Genomic DNA, 7802 nt, shown 5'->3' on the forward strand with positions numbered 1-7802 from the left:
GTGGGGGGCGGGGGGCGGTAGGGCTTGACAAATCATGATCTCCGCACCCTTGTTCTGGCTGGTCCAGCTCCCAAGATGTCCCTGCAAGCGGCGATTTAACATCTTACGTAGAAGGGGTGCTCTGCGTCATTTCGTCCTTGACTCTATGTGGCAAAGGCAGTCGGTATAAGAAATGTAAGGGAGCGATGAGGTGGGTGCTCGGAGACACAGCCTGAAGGCTTGTCCTCTGGCATCTCAGACTTGCTCTCTGGCAGTCTTTGGAGGTTTTCTGCTTTCCATGGAATCAACTCCAGGGATGCCGTGTATGCCTCACCTACAGGAGTGGAAGAAGCGGGGTGTGGGTGGTGGTGGAAGGATAAAGGGGACGAACCTCTGCAGGGGGAGAGTTGACGGACCAATGGGCGAGCGCAGTCCTCCCTGCTCACCCCAGGCGGTACCCTCTCGGCCACCTCCTATTTCTTCTGGGCCATCGGGATGCTGGACATCATGCACTGGCCGCTGGACACAGGAGCAGAGAGAAAACGTCGTGCAAACAGAACAACATCTGGAAGCTTTTTAAGGTTTATTTTTTAACACATTTGCAACGAGTCAGGACACTTACTCACGAGGTTTACAGGCTGGAGGGAACCCAGGGGTTTCAGTCGACTGGGAGATATATTCTGACCGCGGGGAAGGGCAGTCGTGTTGGAAAGGAAGGTGGGAGCCTTGAGAATGGCCAAGGCCAGCAGCGAAGTCCTCCGTTCTTCAGACTAACTTGCACAGGAACAAAAGTCCCCAGGGACAGAAAAGGGACCCGAGTCCCTTGCCTCTTGGGTAACACTGGTCAAGAGCAACAGGATTTCTTTTGCCTTGTTCCAATCCGCTGCCTTACATGGAAGGACAGAACCGAAGGCAGAACCTCTGCTGGTAGGCCCCTTCCCACTGCCTTAGCCTCTCAGAGACCCACTGGCCGCTGGCTTTTTCTGCATGGGTTACAGACTCACGCCTGTTCCTCATCTTCCCGTCGAGGCTAGCCAGGTGGGGCTGAAAGAGGTCGGGGCAGAGAGGCCAGTTCCTCCTGGTGCTGCAAAGACTGTTTCTCTGACATTCGGGGCCCCGCAGGTTCGTCTCTCGACCCTCTTCCAGGCCCTCTGTCTTCCTCCTCTTCGCCTCTCCCTGCCTCCTCCAATGACATCCTGGACTTACTGATTTGGGCCAAAAGAAACAAGGAAAAGCTGGGCTCAGCACTTCCGCAGGGCAGGCTGGGAACGAAATAATGAAGGGAAGAGACGCTTCCAGCAGGAGAGAGAATTTACACACGGCTTTGTCTTTCTTTTCCAGGAGCCAGAGCATCAACCTGTTCAGCTCTCTCCCATTTTCTCCAGGGTTGCTGGTTCCTCATTTAATTCTTTCTTTCCTTTCTGCTTCAGCCCAGTTATGGACCCCTTAGCCAAGCTAATTTTCAGGCTACATTAAACATATGGGAAATATCTCCTCACGCAGAGTCCATCCTTGTGGGAGGATTTTGGTTTCAATGCCTTGGGGAGTTTACCGGTTGGAAGGAGAATGTATGCTCCCTTTTCTAAATAGGGCCCACTGCCGTATCGCTGACTTTATTAAGACAGTTCTTTTTGTTGAATGAGCTAATGTTTATAGCACCTCGTGGGAGCTGGCTCCTTGTGAGCTCTGTTTATTAGGGGAGGAAACTGAGGCTTTGTGTGGTTATTCATGGGAGACACTGAAAGGTGTCCACCCTGTTCCGACGGGAAATAAGGTGACACAGCCACCAGGAATTCCGGCCCATCTAGTCACCCCATCCAGCAGCTCGGCGTTCATTCCCAAGCCTGCCCGAGTCATGCTCGTTATAGTTTCTGCTTGGGAGCATCTTGTATCTTTCCCAGAGTCAAGATTCAGGTGTGTTACCACCTTCCCGGCTCAGAGCTGGCCCTCTGCGGTGTGCACATTGGGAATCATCGGGAAGGTTTTAACTGCTGCCTTGTGCTGCCGTAGTAGATTCTGAGTTAACCAGGTTGGGGTGAGGCCTGCGTTTTGGAATTTCGTAAAGCTTCCCAAGTGATCGTTATATGCCGCCAAGGTCAAGAACAAACCACTCATCGGAGACAGTGTTTCTTAACCGGGCGCGATCTTGGCGTCCTCCTACCCCCACCGTAGACATATGCCAATGTCTGAGACCTCCTTCATGGTCACACTGTGGGGCGGGGTACTACTGGCATCTAGTGGGTAGAGGTCAGGGAAGCTGCTAAATGTCTCACAATGCATAAGATAGCAAACCCCCCGCCCCGCACCCTGCAAAAAAAAAAATGATCCAACCTCAAATGTCACCAGGCAAGAGTGGAGAAAGCTTGCTCTAGCATGGTGGTTCTCACACTGGGAGTGTGTACCAGGATCCCCTGGAAGACTTGTGAAAACACAGATTGCTGGACCCCACTCCCGGGGTTTGATTCAGTGAGACTGGGGTGGGGCCCGAGAATTCGCCTTTCTAAGAAGTTCCCAGCTCCTAAAGCTGTCAGTCTAGGGCTACTCTAGATTTATTCGGAGTCCTGTTTTCCTAGATCTGTGAGACCTCGTATCTATTATGGTTATTAGAAAACACTAAACCAACAGTGACTTAATGACTAAGACACAAAAGTATTCTCTCTCACATAACAGAAATCCAGAGAAGGGCCATCCAAGGCTCATGTGGCAGTTCTGGAGTTAATAAGGACCCAGGCTTCTATCTTCTCGTTAGAGCATCTTAGTACATGGCTCCCTCATAGTCCAAAGTAGCTGCTGGAGCACCAGCTATCACGTCCTTATTGAAAGCAGAAGGTAGTAAAGACAGACAGGTAACAATCGGGCTTCTTTCAGCACCTTTTGAACAGCCTCCCCAGAAGGAGGCTTCTTCTCTTTGCCTACATCTCTTCTGCCAGATCTTAGCCCTGTGGCCATAGCTAGCTGCAAGGGAGGCTGGGAAACGTAGTCTTTTTATTCTGGGCCACAATGTGCCAGCCAAAAATCAGAGTTATATTTCTAAAATATAAGGGAGAGGGGAGAACAAAAGGAATAGGTAACTCACAGCTTCTGCGCATAGGCACATGCCTTAATCCTCCCAAGATTTGTCATTTATTTGGCATCTGCCATGTGCCATGTGCTTTTTTTTTTCATGTGGCATCTCATTTAATCCTAAACGCTTTGCAAGACAGGTAATAATATTATCTCTATTTTGCCAATGAAGAACGGAAGGCTCTCAAAGATTAAGCCACCGGGCCAAGTTACAGTCACCAATGGTGTTAATTTGAGAGCCGTTGCAAAGCCTGGGCTGCTTCTCGCCTCAGTTGCTCTCAGAGAGCTGACTTTTCCTTCTGAGCCCGTAGGTTATGTGTCAGACCTTTCTAAGCCCGCCCCTTCTGATCAGCTCCCTTCCATTGCTACCTGTACCCGTGTTGACACATTACCTTGAGACGGGGTGTGCCCTGAATGACTAGGATTAGTTTCCTGGTGCTGCTGTAAAGTTACCACAGATTTAAATGGCTGAAAGCAGCACACATTTATTCCCTTCTCATTCTGGAGGCCAGTGTCACTGGGTTAAAGCCAAGGTATCTGCAAAGCCGGTTCCCGGTGGAAGCTCTAGGGAAGAATCCACTTGCTGGCCTTTCTCAGCTTCCGGAAGCCACCTGCTCTCCTGGCCTCCAGACCCCTTCCTTGAACTACTCCAGTATCTCACTTCCGTGATCACGTCTCTTGCTACCTCTCCTGGGTCAGATCTCCCTCTTATAAGCACTCTCGGGATTACATTTGAGACCCACCCAGAAAAAACAGGGTCATCTCTGCATCTCAAGAGCCTTCATGTATTCACATTCCAGGTACCATTCCAGGTAGCAGGGATGAGGAGGTGGCTATCTTTGGGGGCTAATATTCAGCCTACCACAGGGAGCCCCTCGCTACTGTTGTCCCCAGCTTTCCTTCCAAACATAGAACATAACGCGCATCTCACTTCTGTCCCGGGAGTTTTCAAAGAGGCTAGAGGCAGGGTCTGAAGGGCAAGGCATGTGTTGGGAGACTTGTCTAATCAGCTCGCGGTGGTCATAGCAACAGGCACGAAAAACATTCGAGGGGAAAAGCATTGGGGGAAGGGGATCCTGCCCCAGCGGTGGCCGAGTGACTTGACCTGGGGATTGGTCTGCGATGGAGAAGCATAAACAGCAGATACTTTAGTCGCTGCAGCAAAGCGCATAAACCTTCTGGGCTGCGTGTTTCTAGATAATCTTTCAAATCTCTAGGTGCCGGCTAATCCTCGTGCCCCCTATTGCCTTTCCCTAGGCTAATAGAGGCGCGCCTTTGGCCAAATACAAATGCTACACCTAGAAGAATTTGAAGGGGGGAGGGAGGGAGTGTTGGGCTCTGCTCAGGCCGGTTCTGTCCTAACCTCATTTTCCTTCGCTGGGCCGAGGCCCTTGTCTTCACCCCCGCCCCCCTTGGCTGGGTCGGCCATGCTGGGATGAGTCTGGGGTGTTGTATGTTTTGCTTTTTATTTTATTTTGCAATTGCCTCCCAACATTCCCCTGTGTGTTTAATGTCCCACTGCCAAGTGCATGCGGTTGCTGGGCAACAAGAAGGAAGTCCTTGTGTGATTCACCCAGGGGGTGGGGGTGGGAGCTGCCAATTAATTTGCTAGCTGTGTGCGTCCCCTGGGGAAAGGCTTCTCCGGGCCCTGTCTGAGCCAGCGCAGAGGGCTGCCGTTCAGGAGGGGATGAGAAGCCAGAGAAAGTTTAGCAGAACTTTGGGGCGTTCGGGGTGTTTTCGGGTCCAAATGAGAAAGAGTGTCCGGCGGGCCCAGGCACGTCCTGGGCAAGACCCAGGCGAAGACTTATGATTTCCCTCTTGACCACCAAGCCGAGAGCCACCTGGGGTGCCAAAGCGCCTCTGCGGAGGCACGCTGGCTGGTTTTGGGGGTGGGCGACGCTAACATGCAGACTCGCTCCCTGCAGAGAGGACTGACTGTCTAGAGCCATCTCCCCACTCAGTCTCCCCCGGGGCCTTGTTGTGACACCCTCGCATCTCTGACAAGTAGCACCCTCCCGTCTGGGTGTCATGGCAGCCGCACACATCCCAGCCAGGAGTTAGCCAAAGCCCACAGGGAAAAGAGCAGCCTCGCACCAGGCTGGGCCACGTCCCTCACAGGTCTCGTTGGCCCCCCAAAACCCTCAGTGTATTTCCCTCCGATAGCGCTGTCCTTCTGGCATCCTGCTTGGTCAGCACTACCCGCTTGTGAAGGCCCGGGGGCCGGGCTTGCCCGTCTGGTTTACATCTGTATCCGCGGCGTCTAACCCTGTAGGGTACTGGTGATCGTGCAGGTTTGCAGCCGTCCACGTCATACCTCGTGGGTTGATTGTCATCACTGGAATCAGAGACCCAGAAAGCGACCTCGCTCATGAAGCCTGGATTAAGTCGACCTGTGCCGAGGCCCCTTGCTGGGCCTCATCAATTTTAAAATGAGGGCATCCCTCTGAGGGCATTTGGTGGCCTAAAGACATTTGTCACTCAGAAATGGGGGTTATGCCAGGATGGTGGGACGTGAGGTAGAAGGACGCGTCCAGGTCCGTCTTCATCTATTTGTCATCAGCGTTAGGGAAGGAGAAATGCGTGAAACCGTGGGGTCCGGTTCCTCTGAGGGGCCCCATCCACTCTGGGTAAGTTTCGAGTTCATTGCTAAGGGGCCCATGACAGCAGAGAGAAGAGCCACCCGAAGCAGGCGTCAGGACTCGGGGCCAGACCCTGGTCACCCCAGACTGAGAGCATTGGCGCCTCGGGCCAGACCCTGGTCATCCCAGACTGAGAACATTGGCGCCGCGGTGCCTCAGTTTTTCCCTCTGTGAAGTGGGTGGTCTGACACCTCCGTGCCCCCTGCCCCACATCTCACAGACGTAACAGTGACATGCTGAAAAACAGAAATTTTCATTTCCTCTGGGCTGGCTCTCTTCAGTGATATTTTGGAAAAATTAGCTGTGGGTGAGATTTGTGCGAAGGGCTCTTGGCGATGATTCGGTTTGCAGGGAGTCTTGAGATGTACAAATAGGCGTTTTGGTATTTTTTTTGGTCCTTAACTAAAATCCTGCTTTTAGAGGAGTGTGTGTTCTTTTCAGTAGCTAGAACATTATGGACCAAAGATGATAAAGTGATGGTCATTGTTGAAAGACACCTATTGGATGAGCAGAAGCCAGAATCTCACTCTTTTATTGTTTTTTGATCCACAGGCCTAGAGAGGAGAACGTAGCAAAGTTCCCTTTCTCACTCACACCCTCCACCAGGACACTTTGGGGAGCCAATATATTCCCCCAGGGCCCCCACCTGAAGCACCTGGCTAAGACGGGACCATCTCTTAAGAGGCAAAAGCTCTGGATTTGATCAAGAACTCTTATTTGGAGAATAAAGAAGGTTCTGGATTTGAGAAGACGTTTAGAAAGCAAAGGCCTTCGCACCGAGGGATGGTCTACGTCTCAACCTGCGTGGGCTGGGAGATGCATCACTGGAGTGACCTGCAGTCGGAGAAGACGTCTGTACCTCAGTCCTTGTTTTCCCTTGTGGTGGAAAATGTTTCCTCTGAGGCTGCCCGCTCTGAAGACTCCCCTCTCCCCCCAAGCCCCGGAAGCCAGGGGCTTTCTCCCACACCCTTTCCGCGTCCCCCACCTCCACGTCCGCTCCGCCTTTGGACCCAGCAGCCCTTGTTTGCTCCATTATCTTCCGGCCGGATACAGAGTGAATAGTTAACTACACTTAGGCCAAATGGGCTCTTGATTTCTATTCCTGCTCCTTCTAAAGAAGTGTGTGTGTGTGTGTGTGTGTGTGTGTGTGTGTGTGTGTGTGTGTGTGTTGCTATGCAAGCGGCTTGGGAGGAGCAGTCCTTCTCATTTACGTGGGGTCTGGCCACACAGGTTCCAGGTTCCAGATCGATGCACATCGGTGCAGAAGTTCTTCAGGCCATCAGAGACATTGGCGGGACTTCAGCAGGGGAGCTGGATCGTGAAGGCTGGTGTCCTCACGCCCCACCGTCTCATTTGGGATCACACACGGGTGTACGTCTGGAGGGGCAGAAGACGAACACCGTTTGTCATTCCAGCTGTCCGCTGCTGACACAGATGCATGGTCAGCCGTGGAGACCGGCTCCTCTCAGGAGGACTTGGGGTCCACCCCAGAACTCGGGGCTTCCTTGTCAACTCTCCAACTACCAGAGTTGGCGGCCTTTATTGAGGACCCCCATCCTCCAGTGTGTGCTGATCACTCACACACACCCCTGACAACAGATCGGGCCCCTCGAGACACAAGTCCTGTTTGTTTCATTCACCCTGTAGCTGCCACACACCTGGCTGGAAACCTGTCCCAGATAATGATCACGATCCAGCCCAAAGGCGGAGCCAAAAAATGTTTGTGTTTTCAATTTCCAGAGCGAATGGATGACTTGCCTTTGTAAAAAGAATTAAATTTCTATATATATATATATATATATAATTTTTTCCCTGCGTTGTAGATGGTGTTTGTGTGACCGGTGAGTGACTTTGGTGGCTTCTCGGTGGAGCAGTGGGGTCCTCGGCATCTCAGATTCGCCACGAAGCGAGTGAGGGGAGCCTCTGGCGGTTTCGTGCTACTGGGTTGTGAGGTTGTTTGTGGGCTTTCACCGTCCTGCCTTGACGTGCAGACAGACTCGTCGTATTAGATTCCTTTGGGTTTCGAGGAACGGAGACCCCCCTTACGTTTCCTCCGTAGATGCTGGGTTAGTCCGACCTCCATGGAACTAAAGCAGACCGGACACGCTCTACCCAGCAGCT

The 7802-nt window shown here is 52.3% G+C and overlaps 1 long non-coding RNA gene across 2 annotated transcripts in view; it reads left to right on the forward strand.

Moving 5' to 3' along the window:
* LOC107195720 overlaps nt 1-7480 on the forward strand; it is a 23951-nt gene extending 16471 nt beyond the window's left edge. For both annotated transcript variants that reach the window (XR_003046421.1, XR_003046419.1), the window contains one exon: nt 6234-7480. This is a non-coding gene — a long non-coding RNA (uncharacterized LOC107195720). The remainder of the gene's footprint in view (nt 1-6233) is intronic.
* Nucleotides 7481-7802: the final 322 nt, after the last annotated feature.

Source organism: Pteropus alecto, unplaced genomic scaffold (assembly GCF_000325575.1).
Source record: "Pteropus alecto unplaced genomic scaffold, ASM32557v1 scaffold134, whole genome shotgun sequence".
NCBI lineage: Eukaryota > Metazoa > Chordata > Mammalia > Chiroptera > Pteropodidae > Pteropus > Pteropus alecto.